At 37.4% G+C, this 20,630-nt stretch overlaps 1 protein-coding gene across 8 annotated transcripts in view; it reads left to right on the top strand.

Moving 5' to 3' along the window:
- The window catches only part of CNTN4 (contactin 4), a 973,761-nt gene that overhangs the window by 421,849 nt on the left and 531,282 nt on the right, over positions 1-20,630 (top strand). The window contains exon 4 of one of the 8 annotated variants that reach the window (XM_060307732.1): positions 11,215-11,279. The exons of the other annotated variants lie outside the window; for them this stretch is intronic. The gene's annotated coding sequence lies outside the window, so the exon portion shown is untranslated. The remainder of the gene's footprint in view (positions 1-11,214; positions 11,280-20,630) is intronic. 8 annotated transcript variants of the gene reach the window in all.

The raw sequence follows: 20,630 nt of genomic DNA, 5'->3' as shown, positions 1-20,630 counted from the left end.
TTTTTCTAACTAGTGCAAGTATGTGATCTCGCAGAGGTGTGATCTTATTTAAAATGGTGTAAGGAACAGAAATAGAAGTAGTTAAGGTCCAGTGATTTTTGTACAATCGTTTGTTTTGTGTCTAAATAATTTAGTACGTGCTGTTTTCTTTTGAAGTTCAATTTTGTGTGTGACTCCTGAATTCTTCTGTATATATGTGTGTGTATATATACACATATATATGTATATGTGTGTGTGTGTGTGTATTTAGCAGGAACTTTTGCCCTTTGTAGAGAGGTATTCTTCTGAAGTAGTTAAGTTTGACTTCTTTTTTTCCATTCAGACATTTAGAAATGTCAACTCCTGTGATGTTAAAATTATTATTTTTTTTGCTGCTGGTCACCTCAAAGCTCCAAGAGATATTTGCAAGATTTATAGTGTGCTCCTATTATTTAGAAATATTTTAACTATTTAATAAAAACTGGGACACTGTATCATCAGTTATGCTTAATCTGTAGAAAAGGGGATTGGATGCTTCAGGGGTTAGTTTAGGGTCTGGTCATTTGACAGATGGGGAGGCCAGATGGGTGTTACATACACCTTGTAATAGGGGCTTTTAAAGTCATGGTGATTTGATTGGCCTTCAAAATAAATTTTCACTGCTATAAAAGATAATAAAAGTCTTGCATTTTGTATGTAAAAAGAGTTTATCTCTCTATGCGTTTGCAAGCGTGAGTACAAATCCACCAAATGAGCCCTGTAGATAATTTCCAGGCTGTTCCCAGTTCCGGGCTCCCTCAGCATCCAGAAGCTGCTAGAGTTGAACAAAGTAAAGAATGCTGTGGGAAGGGGCACAGCAAGAGAGAAAAGGCCCCCTGGCAGCTGTGCTTTGGGCCCTTGCTCACTGTCATGTCTGTCCCAGAGCTGCTGGGCTAAGCACAGAGGGAACTTCACAGCATCCTCAGCAGCATTTGTCAGCAGGTCCTTTTTGCATACAGATAGCACTCTATCCCTGCTAGATGGGTTGCACCCGCAAATATGAGGTGAAGCAGGAAGTTCTGTAAACTCTTTCCAAGAGACATTCAAAAGTGAATATGGTTGAATGGAAAAAGCATGACTTTAATAACCTAAAAAATTGGGGGATATTTTAAATGTTAGTAAACCTCGACTCTGCAATATCAGTGTCTGCTCCTTAGGTTTTCACCTGGCCCAGCAGACGCTTAAGTTAACCTCTTTTCAGCTGCTGTGCAAGCTCTAAAAAGGCACTTCGCCACTCTGTGCATCAATATCCCCTGTTAAAATGGTATGATTTCTAAGATACTCTCTAGGTTAGGAAAATCCATGATCTCATGACACCTCATCCTAGCCTCTCACTCACTCCTGATAGCCCTTCAAATTGCCTCGGGACTGGGCAAAATGTGATATAATTGTCATCCAAAACAAATTGGATTCTTGTTTTTCTTTCTTCCTCCTTTTCTTCCCTTCTCCTCCCTCCCTCCCTCTATTCTTCCCTCCCTTCCTTCCTCCCTCCCTTCCTTCCTCCCTCCCTCCCTTCCTTCCTTCCTTCCTTCCTTCCTTCCTTCCTTCCTTCCTTCCTTCCTCCCTCCCTTCCTCCCTCCCTCCCTCCCTTCCTTCCTTCCTTCTTTTTTCTATCTCCACTCGCTCTCTTTCTACCCTGTCCCTGGTTCCCTTTTTTCCTGCCTCCCTCCTCTGTTTTTTCATTAGTGACTTATTCTAAAGTCAAACAGAAACAAGATTAGGATCGCCTGTTCTTTGCGGAAGTTGTTTGTCACCTTTTCTTATGAGAGGTCATTGAGGTATAATTGATACACTGATACACTGCTCTGTTGTGTATTATGTTTACTTAGTCCTAGGCAGGTGTGTGCAGAAGGCACACTGAAAGTTATGGGTGTGTATATATGTGTGTGTAGACTTCCCATGTTAATTTTTAAAGTAAGGGAATAATTTATCTTATATTCTAAATTGAAGGTGACTAAGCAGGATTCATCCTAATGTATTCAGCTGACAACATTTAATTTAAAAATAAAACAAAAACAAAATTTCACAAATGAGAATCCACTTCAGTTTTGCAGGATATTAAAGAGCTTGATTTTTAAAAAGGGAAAAAATATTCACCGAAGGATTTTATTTTTCCATGAAAAATGACAGTCTTGTTAAATGGTATAGAAAATAAAAATCCATAAATGATTTTAGTATGAAATATATACCTGACAGCATAATCATGCAGGCAACTTTGTAGCATCCAAGAGCGTTAAAAGAAAAAGAGCTTCATGGAAAATTTTCTTCATTCTATGTTTATTGTAATCTTAGAACTGTTCATTACGAGATAAGACTGTCAGTTAAAATCGACAAATGATGAAGCTACTGAACCATCACTAGTGATTCTGGGGCTTTTTGATGTACTCAAACCCAATTGTGAGTAAATTTTGTTTGATCATCTTCACTACAAGTACTGGAAGAAGCTAAATTAATTTCAGAATTGATATTTGTAATACAAGGATGACACTGTTTTTTGTTTCTTTCACTTGTAAATGAAATGAGCATACACATTGACTGAATAGCTGGAATGGCACAAAATAATTGCAGGCTAATATTCTACTTAACACTTTACAACATTTATATATATATATATATCTTAACATCCAGTGTGTGTACTATGAGATGGATTTTAAGTGACCATTCGATGACATTAATAGCTTGGATGGGCTTTGCTGCTTATTCCAGAAAAGGGTAGTGTTAGGACAGCTTTTAAATATAAGTTGGAATATTAATTTTTCTCTCAAGTTTCACTATTAGGACATCTCTGTCTATGTGGCTTATTTTGAATATTAATGTTATTTCTTATTGAACTCATAGACTGTATTTGATGTGATCCATGCAGAGTATAAAATTAATTTTCCACATCTCATAAAATTGGGTAGATATCCTGACTTTTTAGGTGGCGGGCCCTGTAGTAAGTAGAATCAGTAACATGGAATAATTCCTCAGCTTTATAGTTGTGCATCCTTCCATGACCAAAATGATTTGTACTTAAGTACTATTTCTATGCAAAAAAATATTATGGTGACAGATATGTCTGATAATTTCTGTCTCTCAAATCCCTGATTATAAAGTTACCAGGCAGCTTCAGGGGCACTACTTTTGGTTTTAAACCAGTGGATCTGATGAGTTGAGATGTTCAATTCAGTATCACTTAGTTAATAGCTCCAGTGGTTTATCAGACTGTTTTATTGTGTAGTTAAAAAAGTAAAGTTGTAAATCAGTCTCATATGTGGCAGTAGGTTTTGTTCATGGTTTCCTGTCTGCTTATATTCCAACGTAGGAATGAGTCTTTCTGCATATCAGCATGAAATTTCTCTGTTGTTTCTAGGAAGGACCAGTATGATTTAATATTGAAGCATATCAGGAGGAGCTGCAAGGGAATAAAGTATTTCTGTGGTTAGATATAAAATGCAGAGCAACAGATTCTGAGGCTATGACAGAATTTAGAGAAGCTGACTGTGCCACGCGTTCGGCAAAGGGAACTCGAGGAGGGAGATTTAAGGCTTGCCAGAAGGAAACCCTATATCAAGGGATGGAAATTTGAGTGCTCTGCAAAAAACAAAAAAAACACAAAAAAACATTGTAAATAAGGAAGTAGAGGAAAGAGGGTATTCTGATGAGTGAGTGAAAAAATACCAAGTGTCAGGGCACTGGGACTAATTCCAAATTAATTGGCATAGGTATTGCTAAGTTACTGTGCAAATGATTAAGAAATTTAAATCAGTGAGGAGACACAGAGAAAAAGGAATGCCTTTGGCTCTTAACTGCCCAAACAAGTTTTAAAAATAGAATTATCGTAAATGGAGTGTGTACTGTAGCATCAGTGTGAATTCTCTTACTTAGTGAGGACTTCTGGAATAGCGTATATGGGTATCATGTTTCATGTGGTAAGTATTCATAAACATTGTGTAGCTGTCCATACAGGTTGCCAGTGAATTGTCTTGATTTTTCTATCAATTTTTGTGTTTCTGATCTCCCACACACACACACACACACTCACCATTTATGTGTACGACCTCAAAGAGTACCAGGAGAGGTGACCAGGAAGTTTTAGGAGTTTGATTTTATTAAATCACTTCAACCGCTCACAAGTAAATTTAACGTTCTTATTGTGGGGCGTGATGCGCCATGATATGGAAGGATTTCTTGAAATCATTTCACCTCACTTTTCCTCTACTAAGCATCGTATCCGGAGTAAAATGTTTAGGTCTCTGGAGCAGTCAGATAAATGCCCTTTTCTACCAGACAAGAGCCTCTAAATGAGTCATGTCACTAATTATACACAGTCATTTGCAAGAACTTTGCCTCGTGCTGCTTAGAATTCCATGCATTTGTGCACCTTTCAGGTTGGTAGGCATGATGCTCGACCCTGGCTGGGGAAACAAGCACCATCTCCCAGAAGAGAACAAATCATGTGTTCAAACATGGTCTCTGGCATCTTTATGATGTGTGTGTTAACTGTGAATCTGGTAATTCAAGGTGTGTGACTCTTCCTCCCATCCAGCTGTCTGGCAGTGTGCTGAGAGCAAAGAAAAGCAGCAGATTTAGACTGACACAGTCCTTCCCTGGAGTCCCCCCTCTACCTCTCCCTGCAGGAATCCACCAGGGTATTCAGTTGATTGCTGTCGTTAACCTCTCCTGTAGTGTTATATTTCTTGTTGCAAGTACCTTTTGTGGCATGCGAGTACCTCTAAGAGATGTGAAAGCTTTAAAAATGACTTTACTTTTAAACATTCTTACCTTAATTATTAGGAGAAAAACAGTTTCTCAGCTAAGTGGTGTGTGTGCATGTGTCTGTGTGTGTGTGTATGTCTGTGTGTGTCTCTCTCTGTGTGTGTGTATATACAACAAAGCTAAAATCTGCAAATTTCTGATGTTCATCAAGGGGTATGGCTGAATGATACATTGGTTACAGTGGTATTTTTTTCCAAATTAATTTCATAACACATGAGTAATATTCAAGATATTCATGTAAAATGATAGACTAAAATATTTCCCTTGGGAAACATTCTTGAGTTTGTATCTGAAGGTATTCAATATCAAAATTATCTGAAACACAGAGTTAGGAACCTGTTTGAAAGTCTGGCTAAGACTCTGATAATTTCTCTAAAATATCCATTTTAGTAAACTTTGGGCTCCACATGGCAGTTTTTCCAGAGTGTGAAGCAAATGCCACTGATGGAATGTCTGATGACTTTAGGATATAGATAGATACTTTTAATGGATATGTTAAAAGAAAAAAATATGTAACTAGGAAATAAAATACATTATTTTACGGATATAATTGCTTAGGGCAAGGCTACATTGATAAAACTGTTTTTCTAAAAGCATTTTTGATTAACAATTTTAGAAGGCATTCTCGTATGTAGCAGAACTTGTAATGGGGACATGCAGGTGACCCTGTCATAGGTCAAGAAGGGCCACCCTAGCAAATGAGGAAACAGTGACAAGAAACCATGGAATGTTAAGTCTGGAAATGTTCTACAGATTGTCTTGTCTGATTCTCTTCTATTAGGGCTAGGGGCTTATCTAAAATAGTAAGTAGTGTGACTAGGAATAGAACTTAGAATTTCCAGAACACCATGGTGCTCTTTCTCTGGCAAGAGAGTAACCCTTGAATTGCTCTCTAGATTCTGTGATCATGCCGTAATACTAGAAAGCTACTGAGAGCCAGAAAGCCCAAAGAAAGGGCCTGTTGATACCAGGCTGAAAACATAAATGAGTGAGGTAGACCAGATGTCAGAAAATAGAGCATCTACAGAGTTGGCTGAGGACAGTGCATGAGCATCCCTCTTTAGTGCCATGTAGGATTGCGTGCTCTGTGTTGCTACATGTCACCCATGTTAAATACCTCTATTTATTTTTTCATGTTTCAAAGCTAGGGACAGCTTTCAAATCTATACTCATAATTTACATCCTCTAGTATAAGTTATTCTATGCACTTTTAGAAAGGAATTTAAGGGGAGACTAGAACAAAATGTGTTAGGATTCCTACAAAGCTTCTTTAGATCCATTAATATGTCTCCACATTGTCCATTTGTAGGGGTCAGAGTTAAGAACTCATTATTTTACAGGTATAAGTATGGTGTTAATCACACAGAATTCAATAAATAAGTAGATCTAATATACCTGTTATTCAGTTTGATAGACTACAATTACAGTGACTGGTTTTACTAACATGTAATTTTTGTATTTAAATTTGGCACTAACGTTGCCAAACATGATTTACACTACTGTTGAAAGGGATACGTTGATGATTATTTCCTTTTAAAAAAAAATAAATAACTTTGCATAGACACAGAGTACATATCTAATCAGGCAGGTAGAGGAAACCTGCACATGCTTCTGTCACATCTGCATTATGTGAGATTAGACACGTCACATCGCATTAGAAAAGATGGTCTAATTTTCACTTGTTTTTCCCCTCAAGGACACAGCCTATATGCTATGTAGTTTTACAACAGACATTTTGCAGGTTGTATCTGCTAAAGGAACACAGTGCTTTGATGTTTAGGCATTTGCATTTTTCTTGCTTACCGTGCAGCTGACAGAATCAGCAGGTGGGCCCATCTTCATGATTGCCAGCCTAGTTCATTCATTCATTCATTTTAAAATTATCTACTATTTACTTCATTCTGCTCTAGGGTGTAGAGATATGTTGATGAATAAAACACACAGAAAGTCACTGTCCTTATCAAAGTGTGCCCATTCTCACTGGGCAAAACCTGTGAAGGAGAGGGAAGGAGAGGTTCTGTACACTATGCTGGGGACCTTGGTGGCTTTTCTTGGCATCTCCACTGCCTCCTTTTGCTCTTTTGGCTCATTTCTCCAGCTAAGAGTACTTGTGTGGTATTTAAATTGATCCTATACAGGCCATATGAAGTAAAGGAACAAAACAATTTTCTGGATGTTTTTGTGAACTCAGAATTATGTTGGCCTAAAGTAGCTGAATCACTGAAGCGGACTTCTTGGTTGTACATTTGAGTGTAGGTTTTGTAATTAGGCACCCAAGTTACTAAGGCAGACCTTCCCCTCTTTTCACTTCTGTGAATAAAGCTGGACTTCTATTTACCCAACAAGTCACTTATTTCTTAGGTGTTTCCTTTCTACCCACCTTAAATGATGGAGTCGATCGAATTGACTAATTTGAAACCCATTTATAACTACATTTATACCATTGGTATGGGTACAGCCATCCCTTCCTGAGACATGGTCTTAAGCAGAGTTGAACTGATATGTGAGGAAACATTTTGAGCTTTTTGGAACAAGATGTTTTTTATAACTGCAAAGTGCTGTTAGTATTAAAGATAATAATTAGGAAGTAAATATTATGCCAACTAAGTGAAAAGGGGCTCTTAGTGCACTATTTCATTTCAGTGTGTAGAAATGAAAATAGGTACTAGAATATATAGTGCCTGTCTGCCTTATCAATTCTTTCCCCAAGGCTATTGACTTTTCTCTCCCTTTTAACTTCCCTTTGGTAACCTGGGAGCTTACCTAAGTTTTGAAGTAGCCAGTTAGAGGGATTTACTGAGGAGATGACAGCTTTGTCTTTTTTCTGAGGGCTGAACACTCTTCAGTGATGAATTGTGTGGACATCTGATGTCATTTTTTTCCTCAGAGGCACAGAAGTAGTAGTGCTTCAATCAACACAGAACGTTGTCTCTGAGCTTTGGTACAGTGGTCCTGACCTCATGTGACCCTAGGAAGTGATGAGTGGGATGATTCTTCATGTTAAGAGCCTAAAGCCTCAATGGCTTTCCAAATCTGCTTCCTTAATTAAACCCAGAGCACTCAAGGGTTTATTTTTACCATCACCAGGCAGGCAAATCCTCTACAGACATCATTGAATTGGGTATGCATGTGACCTGCCTAAGCAGTTGTTATACACATGAAATATGTCACTGGCCAGTTCAAAGCATATTACATTACCTGCCGGCACAATACAAGCCCCTTCCTTTTCATCATCTAGAAACACCACCTTCTTAGGCAAAGTCACATTTGCATAAGCATCAACCTCAAATTGCCTCAGTATCAGACTGATGTAGTATTTTAAAGATCTGTAGTCAGTATTAACAAGCTTGTTTCATTTTCCATAGAGACTCTAACAAATCATGTAGTCTTAGATATCAATTGATTTAGAATATCTCTTAACCTGCCCTCGATATTAAGGCTTTAGCATAGCTGTCACATGAGAAATCTGATGTTTTGAACTTTTAGTTAATTTAACAATAGGGTGTGTATTGTGTTGCATTACATTTCTTTTCTCATGTCAATATTACTTAATAGCTGTAACTAGTAAGAAATGAATTGTTTCCATGGCCCGAGAATCCAAACATTGAATAGTGACCCGAGTGGGAAAATAGCGTGGACAGTGCTTTTCAGACATTAAAGTATGAAAATGCAAATTCTCATTCAGCAGGACTGGAGTGAGGCTTGAATTCTGAATTTATAAATAGCTCCCAAATGATGCCAGTGTTGGGGGGGTCTGCACTGCTTTTGAATAATAAGAGTAAAGACCAGTTTGAACTCCTCCTTCCACCCACACTGAATTTTATAACTAAGGAATTCTTTCTTGGGCATCTTTTTATCACTGTATTGTTATTTGAACTCAGAAAAGAAAATATGTTAGATCAACAAGTCTATCAACCTGTCAAGTTAAAAGTTTTTGCCCTTTTAGGGTTTTTAGGGTGTAAAGTTTTTGCCCTTTACACCCTAAATCTTTGCCTTCCATCCTAAATTGATCTGATACATCTTTCCCTGACACCCCAGTCTTGTAGTTAGTTATTTAAAGACATGTGAAGTGAAATATTTTGAATGCTTTTTCTGGGGTAGATGCTCTCTCCAGAGCCATAGGAATTGAGATGTATACTGGAGACAGGACAGATATACTCCATAGGGGATATTCTGAAATATTATAAATGATACTACTGTTTCCCTTTGATCCTACGATTTATGAAAGTAAAATGTGGGCTCTTCCAATATAGGCATTGTCTAGTTTCTTATTCAGTGTTTATTTCCCCTTGGTAACACTGCATATTATGTTGCCGCTACTGGTGACAACTGTCGGGAAAGTGAGAGGCCTTTCTTTTTTAAACTTTTCTCTATATATGACATGGTGACAGCTGTCATGGGAATGGGGAAAGATAGAACAATTTTTCAGCGTCCGTCAGATGAAGGGACTTTCATTGCTGCAACTTAATGGAAGTTGCTTCATTGTGACATGTGTCAGAGTCTTTGTGATGCAAGTGTGGAATGATCTTTTCTGAAAGAGTTATGCCTCAGGACTGGATTTGAGCTGAAGGGACACGACCTTGGCTTTGAACTTACAAAAGATTACCCCTGTAATAAAATCCAGTGTCATATGAGGAGGTTTTCAGATCAGGAGGGCAACAGAGCGTAAACAACAGCATGAAGATTGTCTCCAAGAGATGCAAATATCATGGCCAGTGTAGGTCTCCTAACCCTTATTTTACCCAGAGTCCTCAGATAATAGGTGGATATTTAGGTAGTCATCTGAGTACTTAGAAATCAAGGTGAATAACTACCTTTTTCAACTTTCATCAAAGCAATTCTCCTTTTATAAATTAAAAAAAAAAATCAGTTCTCTATTTTAAAAGATTTCTATTGTTAAAAACCACTGTGAATGCATGACCTTGTTGAAAAGACTGTGAAAATTAGAAAGAAGAAATTCTCAACCAGATATTTTCTAAAGAGCTTTATTGAGTTATTCATTCATAATCCATATAATTAGCACATTTAGGAAGTACAATTCAGTGTTCTCAGTATATTCAAAGGATTGTTCAGCCATCACCAGAATCAATTTGAGAATACAGCTGGCCCATGACCAATGTGAGGGTTAGGGGTGCTAACCCTCCATGCAGTTGAAAATTTGCACATAACTTGTAGTTGGTTCTTTGTATCCAAGGATCCACATCCATGGATTCAACCAACAGTGGATTGTATAGTGTTGTAGTATTACTATTGAAAAAACTCTGAGTACAAGTGGACCCACACAGTTCAAACCCATTTTGCTCAAGGGTCAACTCTATATTCATCATTCCATAAAGAAACCCCATACCTATTAGCAGTCACTCCTCATTTCTCCTAAACCCTCTCCTAGCCCTAATCTACTTTCTGTCTCTGGTTTTGCCTATCCTGGATATTTCATATGTAAGGAATTATATAATATGTGATTTTTTGTGACTGACTTCTTTCACTTTGCATCATGATTTAAAGGTTTATCCACGTTGTAGCATGTGTCAGCACTTCATTCTTCTTATGGCCCAATAATATTCCATTGCATGATATACCACATTTTATTTATCCATTCTTCAGTTAATGGACATTTGGGTTGTTGTTACTTTTTTGCCTATTGTAAATAATGCCTATATGAACATTTGACTACAGTTTTTGTGTGGACGTATACCTGGGAGTGTCATTTTGGGGTCCAAAGTGAAGATTTTTAACTAATATGTTTAAACTTCATCAACCCTGAAATATGGTGAAGTTTTAAAGGTAATATGTTAAAAGCTATAAAGTAAAATTCTTTCTCAATGAATCGTTTTACTCATCTAAACTACCTCTTCAGTGTTTTACTCTCTAGAAAATAAGTATCTCCTAAAGCTTTAGTCCTTCTCCAAACTCAATAGTGGCACACCATCCAATGATTAAAGATTTGAATGCAAGACAAGAAGTTAAATTGTCTATAAAAAACGAAACGAAGAATATGTCCTTTCCTCTTATTAAGAGCAAAATACATGCAACTTGGATATGGTATACTGACAAACAAGTTTAGTTAGTATATCAGGGGAAAAAATCTAATTGAATCCCAGCTCAGGCTTTTGGGGGCTTAGAATATTTGCATGGCAATAAAGAAAACTGTGGGTGGGCTTTGTCAACCAGTCCGTAAAATCCAAAAGTTATAGATGCAAAAAGGTATCAAGCTTGTATTTTCTCATCCTGGGAAGTGCCAGTCAAGACTGTAAAGCATGCCCGTATTGGAAATAGATCTTTACTATCATTGAATGTGATGACCGGTATCAGAACACCTATTGGAAAAGAGGCTGAATGAATGCACTGGGGAGAGTGATGTTATTCATGCAGTGTGCACCTTGGAAGGCTATTTGGATTACATTTGATTACCACTCCTGTGTATTTGATGTTTTGCAGGTATTCTACTGGGACTACCTTTTCTTTTTCCAGTTGAAAATAGGTTAGAGGAAGGATATAAACAGGTTAGTGTTCTGAAAGGAAAAAATAAAGATAAGATACTGTCACTGCCACAAAATTGTCTTCCTTGACCTGAATGATGAAAGAGTGCAGAAAAGCAACTGACTAAATATTGTTCATAAATTGAACATTGTCAGTAAATGTTTAGTCAAAAACATTTTTAAATTTATATATGTCTGTAAAAGTCATGTATGTAATCTTCATTCAGTGTGCTCCAAAATCAAACATGCAAGTATTTTACTTAAAATACAAGTCACTGATATGTCTTTATTGTGCATGATTTAATGTTGAACACCAAGCACAAATATACATTGGTTTGTATTTTGCAAACCTTGTCACTAATGTTTTATTTGCTTTTCATCTTGGCAAGGCCAAGGTTTTCCATAAGTATCATTACTAACAAGTGATCTGGAACAGAATCAGTATCGAGTGTCTACTTTCTAAAAGGATTGAAAATATGTATTTAGAGGTGAATACGACAGATACACTGTGTAATGAAGGAAATGGTTGAGCAATATCATTCAATTCTGCTTTTAGCAGTGATGGAATATATGTACAATGTCACATGGAAATAGAAATTAACATTATACCGCCACCCCTATTGCTACTCCAAATAACAGTCTTAAGACAGGTTTCTTACAATGTGACTTACAAGTCAATTAAGTACGTCAGTTACGAATGAGAGCCAGCAGAAGACAAAACTGTGTAGTATATACTGTTTATTTTAGTGAAGTTTTCCTTTATACTCTCACCCACACCTTTGACAGATTTTACCCATGCCTGGAACTATGGTTCTCTCCATTACTCAGCCCTCATGTGCTTTTCCCCTCCCAACACTCTCCTTTCTCTCCAATTTCTCAGTTCTCTACCAAAGCGTATTCTTAGACTGAGAGTACTCCATTCCAGTAGTTCTTATAATTCTTAAGAGTTTGGAGGAGTAAAAAGAGCTGGTGTTTCACAGTATGTCAGATAGTTTCTCCTGGGTCTTTTGACAAATCCTTTATATGGCTAAAATTTTCATACTTGAAAAGACATATCAAAGTCAGAGCCATTCCAAGTATCTGTACTTTTTAAAAATCAAAGTTGTCCAAGTAGAAATTGACTACTGGAGGAAATACAGTTTTATAAAAGCATCTTATTTTTTATTTTTATTTTATCCATTTTATACATATTAGTGTACTTACGTCAATTCCAATCTCCCAGTTCATCACACCAATACCCCCCGGGGACACTTTTCCCCTTGGTGTCCATACGTTTGTTCTCTACATCTGTGTCTCTATTTCTGCCCTGCACACTGGTTCATCTGTACCGTTTTTCTAGGTTCCACATATATGCGTTAATAAGCGATATTTGTTTTTCTCTTTCTGTCTTACTTGACTCTGTATGACAGTATCTAGATGCATCCACGTCTGTACAAATGACCCAGTTTCGTTCCTTTTATGGCTGTGTAATATTCCATTGTATATATGTACCACATCTTCTTTATCCATTCGTCTGTTGATGGGCATTTAGGTTACTTCCATGTCCCGGCTATTGTAAATAGTGCTGAAGTGAACATTGGGGTGCATGTGTATTTCTGAATTATGGTTTTCTGTGGGTATATGCCCAGTAGTGGGATTGCTGGGTCATATGGTAATTCTACTTTTAGTTTTTTAAGGAAACTCCATACTGTTCTCCATAGTGGCTGTATCAATTTACATTCCCACCAACAGTGCAAGAGGGTTCCCTTTTCTCCACACCCTCTCCAGCATTTATTGTTTGTAGATTTCTTGATGATGGCCATACTGACTGGTGTGAAGTGATACCTCATTGTAGTTTTGATTTTCATTTCTCTAATGATTAGCGATGTTGAGCAGCTTTTCATGTGCTTCTTAGCCATCTGTATGTCTTCTTTGGAGAAATGTCTATTTAGGTCTTCTGCCCATTTTTGGATTGGGTTGTTTATTTTTTTTAATACTGAGCTGCATGAGCTGTTTATATATTTTGGAAATTAATCCTTTATCCGTTGATTCGTTTGCAAATGTTTTCTCCCATTCTGAGGGTTGTCTTTTCATCTTGTTTATGGCTTCCTTTGCTGTGAAAAAACTTTTAAGTTTCATTAGGTCCCATTTGTTTATTTTTGTTTTTATTTCCATTACTCTAGGAGGTGGATCAAAAAAGATCTTGCTGTGATTTATGTCAGAGAGTGTTCTTCCTGTGTTTTCCTCTAAGATTTTTATACTGTACGGTCTTACATTTAGGTCTTTAATCCATTTTGAGTTTATTTTTGTATATGGTGTTAGGGGGTGTTCTAATTTCATTCTTTTATATGTGGCTGTCTAGTTTTACAAGCACCACTTATTGAAGAGACTGTCTTTTCTCCACTGTATATCCTTGCCTTCTTTGTCATAGATTAGTTGACCATAGGTGTGTGGGTTTGTCCCTGGGCTTTCTATCCTGTTTCATTGATCCATATTTCTCTTTTGGTGCCAGTACCATATTGTATTGATTACTGTAGCTTTGTAGCATAGTCTGAAGTCAGGGAGTCTGATTCCTCCAGCTCTGTTTTTCCTTTTCAAGATTGCTTTGGCTATTCGGGGTCTTTTGTGTCTCCATACAGATTTTAAGATTTTTTTGTTCTAGTTCTGTAAAAAATGCCATTGGTAATTTTTTTAGGGATTGAATTGAATCTGTAGATTGCTATTGGTAGTATAGTCATTTTCACAATATTGATTTTTCCCATCCATGAACATGGTATATCTCTCCATTGATTTGTGTCATCTTTGATTTCTCTCATCAGTGTCTTACAGTTTTCTGAGTACAGGCCTTTTACCTCCTTAGGTAGGTTTATTCCTAGTTATTTTATTCTTTTTGTTGCAGGGGTGAGTGGGATTGTTTCCTTAATTTCTCTTTCGGATCTTTCATAGTTAGTCTATAGGAATGCAAGAGATTTCTGTGCATTAATTCTGTATCCTGAAACTTTATCAAATTCATTGATTAGTTCTAGTAGTTTTCTGATGGCATCTTTAGGATTCTCTATGTATAGTATCATGTCATCTGCAAATAGTGGCAGTTTTACTTCTTCTTTTCCAATTTCTATTCCTTTTGTTTCTTTTTCTTCTCTGATTGCTGTGGCTAGGACTTCCAAAACTACATTGAATAACAGTGGCGAGAGTGGACATCCTTGTCTTGTTCCTGATCTTAGAGGAAATGCTTTCAGTTTTTCACCATTGAGAATGATGTTTGCTGTGGGTTTGTCATATATGTCCTTTATTATGTGGAGGTAAGATCACTCTATGCCAACTTTCTGGAGAGTTTTTATCATAAATGGGTGTTGAATTTTGTCAAAAGCTTTTTCTGCATCTATTGAGGTGATCATATGGTTTTTCTCCTTCAATTTGTTAATATGGTTTATCACATTGATTGATTTGTGTATACTGAAGGATCCTTGCATCCCTGGGATAAATCCCACTTGATCATGGTGTATGATCCTTTCAGTGTGTTGTCGGATTCTTTTTGCTAGTATTTTGTTGAGGATTTTTGCATCCATATTCATGAGTGACATTGGCCTGTAATTTTCTTTTTTTGTAGTATCTTTGTCTGGTTTTGGTATCAAGGTGATGGTGGCCTCATAGAATGAGTTTGGAAGTATTCTTTCCTCTGAAAATTTTTGGAAGAGTTTGAGAAGGATGGGTGTTAGCTCTTCTCTAAAGGTTTGATGGAATTCACCTGTGAAGCCATCTGGTCCTGCAGTTTTGTTTGTTGGAAGATTTTTAATCACAGTTTCAATTTCATTACTTGTGATTGGTCTGTCCATATTTTCCATTTCTTCCTGATTCAGTCTTGGAAGGTTATACCTTTCTAAGAATTTGTCCATTTCTTCCAGATGTCCATTTTATTGGCATAGAGTTGCTTGTAGTAGTCTCTTAGGATGCTTTGTATTTCTGCAGTGACTTTTGTAACTTCTCCTTTTTCATTTCTAATTATATTGATTTGAGTCCTCTCCCTCTTTTTCTTGATGAGGCCAGCTAAAGGTTTATCAATTTTGTTTATCTTCTCAAAGAACCAGCTTTCAGTTTTATTGATCTTTGCTATTGTTTTCTTTGTTTCTATATCATTTTTCTTTTGCTCTGATCTTTATGATTTCATCCCTTTTGCTAACTTTGGATTTTGTTTGTTCTTCTTTTTCTTATTCCTTTAGGTGTAAGGTTAGATTGTTTACTTGGAATTTTTCTTGTTTCTTGAGGTAGGCTTGTATTGCTATAAACTTCCCTCTTAGAACTGCTTTTGCTGCCTCTCCTAGGTTTTGGATCGTCGTGTTTTCATTGTCATTTGTCTGTAGGTATTTTTTTTATTTCCTCTTTGATTTCTTCAGTGATCTCTTAGTTATTTAGTAATGTATTGTTTAGCCTCCATGTGTTTGTCTTTTTTACAGATTTTTTCCTGTAATTGATATCTAGTCTCTTAGTGTTGTGGTTGGAAAAGATACTTGATACGATTTCAATTTTCTTAAATTTACCAAGGCTTGATCAGTGACCCAGGATGTGATCTATCTTGGAAAATGTTCCATGAGCACTTGAGAAGAAAGTGTAACTACTGCTTTTGGATGTAATGTCCTATAAATATCAATTAAATCTATCTGGCCTATTGAATCATTTAAAGCTTGTGTTCCTTATTAATTTTCTGTTTGGATGATCTGTCCATTGGCGTAAGTGAGGTGTTAAAGTCCCCCACTATTATTGTGTTACTGTCGATTTCCTCTTTTATAGCTGTTAGCATTTGCCTTATATATTGAGGTGCTCATATGTTGGCTGCATATATATTTATAATTGTTATATCTTCCTCTTGGATTGATCCCTTGATCATGATGTAGTGTCCTCCTGCTCTCTTATAACATTGTTAATTTTAAAGTCTATTTTATCTGATATGAGTATTGCTACTCCAGCTTTCTTTTGATTTCCATTTGCATGGAATATCTTTTTCCATCCCCTCACTTTCAGTCTGTATGTGTCCCTAGATCTGAAGTGGGTCTCTTGTAGACATCATATATATGGGTCTTGTTTTTCAATCCATTCATCGAGCCTGTGTCTTTTGCTTGGAGCATTTAATCCATTCACGTTTAAGGTAATTATCGATATGTATTTTCCTATTACCATTTTCTTAATTGTTTTGGGTTTGTTTTTGTAGGTCCTTTTCTTCTCTTGTGTTTCCCACTTAGAGAAGTTCCTTTAGCATTTGTTGTAGAGCTGGTTTGGTGTTCTGAATTCTTTTAGCTTTTGCTTGTCCGTAAAGCTTTTCATTTCCCTGTCGAATCTGAATGAGATCCTTGCCGGGTCGAGTAATCTTGGTTGTAGGTTCTTCCCTTTTATCACTTTTAAATATATTATACCACTCCCTTCTGGCTTGTAGAGTTTCTGCTGAGAAATCAGCTGTTAACCTTATGGTAGTTCCCTTGTATGTTATTTCTCGTTTTTCCCTTGTTGCTTTTCATAATTTTTCTTTGTCTTTAATTTTTGTCAATTTGATTGCTATGTGTCTCAGTGTGTTTCTCGTTGGATTTATCCTGCCTGAGACTCTCTGCGCTTCCTGGACTTGGGTGGCTATTTCCTTACCATGTTAGGGAAGTTTTCCACCATAATCTCTTCAAATATTTTCTTGGGTCCTTTCTCTCTTCTCCTTCTGGGACGCCTATAATATAAATGTTTTTGCGTTTAATGTTGTCCGAGAGGTCTCTTAGGCTGTCTTCGTTTCTTTTCATTCTTTCTTCTTTTTCTTTTTTTTTTGCGGTACGCGGGCCTCTCACTGTTGTGGCCTCTCCCGTTGCGGAGCACAGGCTCCGGATGCGCAGGCTCAGTGGCCATGGCTCACGGGCCCAGCTGCTCTGCGGCATGTAGGATCTTCCCGGACCGGGGCACGAACCCATGTCCCCTGCCTCAGCAGGCGGACTCTCAACCACTGCGCCACCAGGGAAGCCCTCATTCTTTTTTCTTTATTCTGTTCTGTGGCAGTCAATTCCACCCTTCTGTCTTCCTGGTCACTTATCCGTTCTTCTGCTTCAGTTATTCGGCTATTGATTCTTTCTAGTGTATTTTTCATTTCAGTTATTGTATTGTTCATCTCTGTTTGTTCTTCAATTCTTCTAGATGTTTTTTCTTTAATTCTTCTAGGTCTTTGTTAAACATTTCTTGCATCTTCTTGATCTTTGCCTCCATTCTTTTTCTGAGGTCCCTATCATCTTCACTATCATTATTCTGAATTATTTTTCAGGAAGGTTGCCTATCTCCACTTCATTCGGTTGTTTTTCTGGAGTTTTATCTTGTTCCTTCATCTGGTACATGAATGATGAAAAGCCCTCTGCCTTTTCATCTTGTCTTTCTTTCTGTGAACATGGTTTTTGTTCCACAGGCTGCAGGATTTTAGTTCTTCTTGCTTCTGCTCTCTGCCCTCTGGTCTTAACTGTGCATTGTTGATGTGAACCCTGGATTCCTTATGGTCATCACAAGTCCCTTGGCACTGTTCTGCAGCTGAGGGTCATGACCTAAAAGCTTCGATCTTATTTCCAATTTTATCTAAATGTCCTCTGAGGTTTCAATTGGTTAGTTACACTGGCCTCCTTTTTGCTCCCTATCCTGTCACCTCAGAAATGTTTGTCAAAAGCTGCCATTTTACTCTTTGGGAATGATAGTAAATGAGAAAAAACTTTCTTTTTGTTTGCATTTGTTGTTGTTTTTGTCTCCTTTTACAAACATATTTAAATTTGATGGTCGGAGGATTAGGTCATTGTGTGGACATGTGTATAAATAAAGATGTAAGTATCTGAAATGAAAATCGGTGTTGGGGACCCAGGGATTCCTACTTGACCTTATTCTATCTTTGTAATGTGTAATGTAAACTCTCCAGCCTTACCTCATCTGTAAAATACCTTGTCTATATAATAAAAAGAGTTAGATTTTTCTTATGTCCTTTATGGCTCTTTTTGATAATTTTTAAAAAATAGGGATAGCTGCCAAACTTACAAACGTAAATTTTATTAGCGTATCTTCCTAAGAACCAGTTGCCGAAAAGGTGCTTTTGCTTATTGAAATTCAGCACAAAAGAACAACTTCGTTAGTATTTCTGATGGCATTTCTTCCCTCAGAGTTGGGTACTTTGTCCTCCCATTTTAATTCTGCCCCCAGTTCTTTCTACAGCTCTTTCTGATGTAGGAAAGCTTGCTTCTCCTCTTCTTTGGAATATGTGTCTCTTCCTGGTATTTCCCCCGCTCCAAGGTTTCAGTTTTCACTTCTATTTGAATATAAACTTTTTCAGTGCTCTTTGTAATCAGTATATGTACTTTCAAGTTTTCATTTTCTCTTCTCAGTTATTACCTGTCAGGCCCACCCACAAAAACCAGGATATCATCCATATTATGCTACACTGGTGGCCACTTGCTCCATTGACGTATAAAATGAACCTAATGTATGTTAGATATCAAATCACTCCCATTAAAACAAACGAACAAACACCCAGACGGCAATGATATTGATATAACCAGGCTCTGACATGAGTATAATTTAACCTAAGGAACCCAAACTGATTTTTGTGAGATTGTCATACCTTACTGACTTACTTCAAACATATTTTTTTTTTTTTTTTTGCGGTACGCGGGCCTCCCACTGTTGTGGCCTCTCCCGCTGTGGAGCACAGGCTCCGGACGCGCAGGCTCAGCGGCCATGGCTCACCGGGCCCAGCCGCTCCGCGGCATGTGGGATCCTCCCGGACCGGGGCACGAACCCGCGTCCCCTGCTTCGGCAGGCGGACTCCCAACCACTGCGCCACCAGGGAAGCCCCTCAAACATAATTTTTCCAGAACACTTTTATGAGGACAATAGTGTGGTGATTATTGAAACATCTAGGTCGTGGTGAAGTAACTGTGTTACTTGGATAAATATTGTCACCTCTCTGGTAGAGTTAAATATTGAATACTTAATATTTCAGTATTAACCTTTAAAAAATCTCTGAGTCTACAGTTAACCTATAATTCAATAATTTATTCCCACCTTGAGTATTATAAGCTATTTATTGATTTCGATATTTACATAGAGCAGAAAATACATAATATAAATAGATTTTGTACTGTAATACATACAGTGCCTACTACATACAGTCAACAAACACAATAAAATGACATAACGTTTCTTGCAAGAGATATTTTAAAACATTGGGTGGCTTGGATGGGGCATGATTAAGACAGAGCACCTTAACTCGATTTTCTGGTTTTCAAAACTTTGAATTGCAATAAAAAATTTTTGATGTGCTATTTTAAGTTTCAGTAGCAAATAAATGTGTGTCTAGAGGATCTTATTAAAATTAAGATGCATTAAAACAAGACAGAAGACTTCCCAGGGTATGAGGTAAAACATCTCAGGCATATAAAGTACCTAGAAAAACAAGAAAAAAAAGGCCCAGAAGCTGCACTTATGGACCCTCTGTGCTGCAGGCTGCCAACCCCTCCCTTGAAGCCATTGTTTTCTCAGACATTCACCTCTCCCTGGCTATAAAAGTTCTTAAAGGACCTGCCTTCTTGTGCAGGATACGTTGATTGTTGCATGAGCTAAATTGGTTGTCTCCTGTTAAGCCGGCTCAGTTGTCTTGACTCATTAAGAGTGACTTGGTGATGGTGACCACTCCACAAAGGTCATGCTGTGGATCACCATGATGACGTCATTGACAAAATGCAATACCAGAATATCTTGATATCGTAGTCCTTTAACAGCTGCTGATTTGATTCCAGTTAGGTTGCTTCTTTCTTGGCCACACTGCAGTGGAAGACCAATTTGCAGTTGATATATTTTCATCAGTGAACATTGAGAAGTGGAGACACTGTGCTTTAGATTTCCCTCACGTCCTTGTCTGAGCTGTATCATCATGCTTCTTCCCTGACAGTAGAATCATTACCTTCTGCTGTCACCAGCGTAGATTTTCAGAAAGTTTGCATTAAATCCACTGATAGGAGAGCAGCAGGGGCTTTTTTTCCCAAGTTTGTTGCTGCTTCACCAACATTTTCATCACAATATGCACTGGCTTAGAATTCATTCAAAATAAGTAAATAAAATCCTTTTTCATTGTGGCCTGCCTGCCAAGTGTAATCCATTGTCAATATACTTCTTTATTTTATTGGCATATTTTGTTTCCTTCTTAAAACCACACTGATTGGGACTTGGCTTCAAATTTTCTCATGATTTACTTCTTATATAGTGGCATTATCATATAGGTGCTATTTGCATTTTCCTTTTGTTATTTTGAGATGATTATTTACACCAATTTTTTTTTTCCCTTGAGAAAGTATTCTTAAAAGACTATATCATAGGGCTTCCCTGGTGGCGCAGAGGTTGAGA

Source organism: Globicephala melas, chromosome 11 (assembly GCF_963455315.2).
Source record: "Globicephala melas chromosome 11, mGloMel1.2, whole genome shotgun sequence".
Lineage (NCBI taxonomy): Eukaryota > Metazoa > Chordata > Mammalia > Artiodactyla > Delphinidae > Globicephala > Globicephala melas.
Note: the sequence above shows the minus strand (reverse complement) of the source record. Positions and strands in the feature narration are given on the sequence as shown.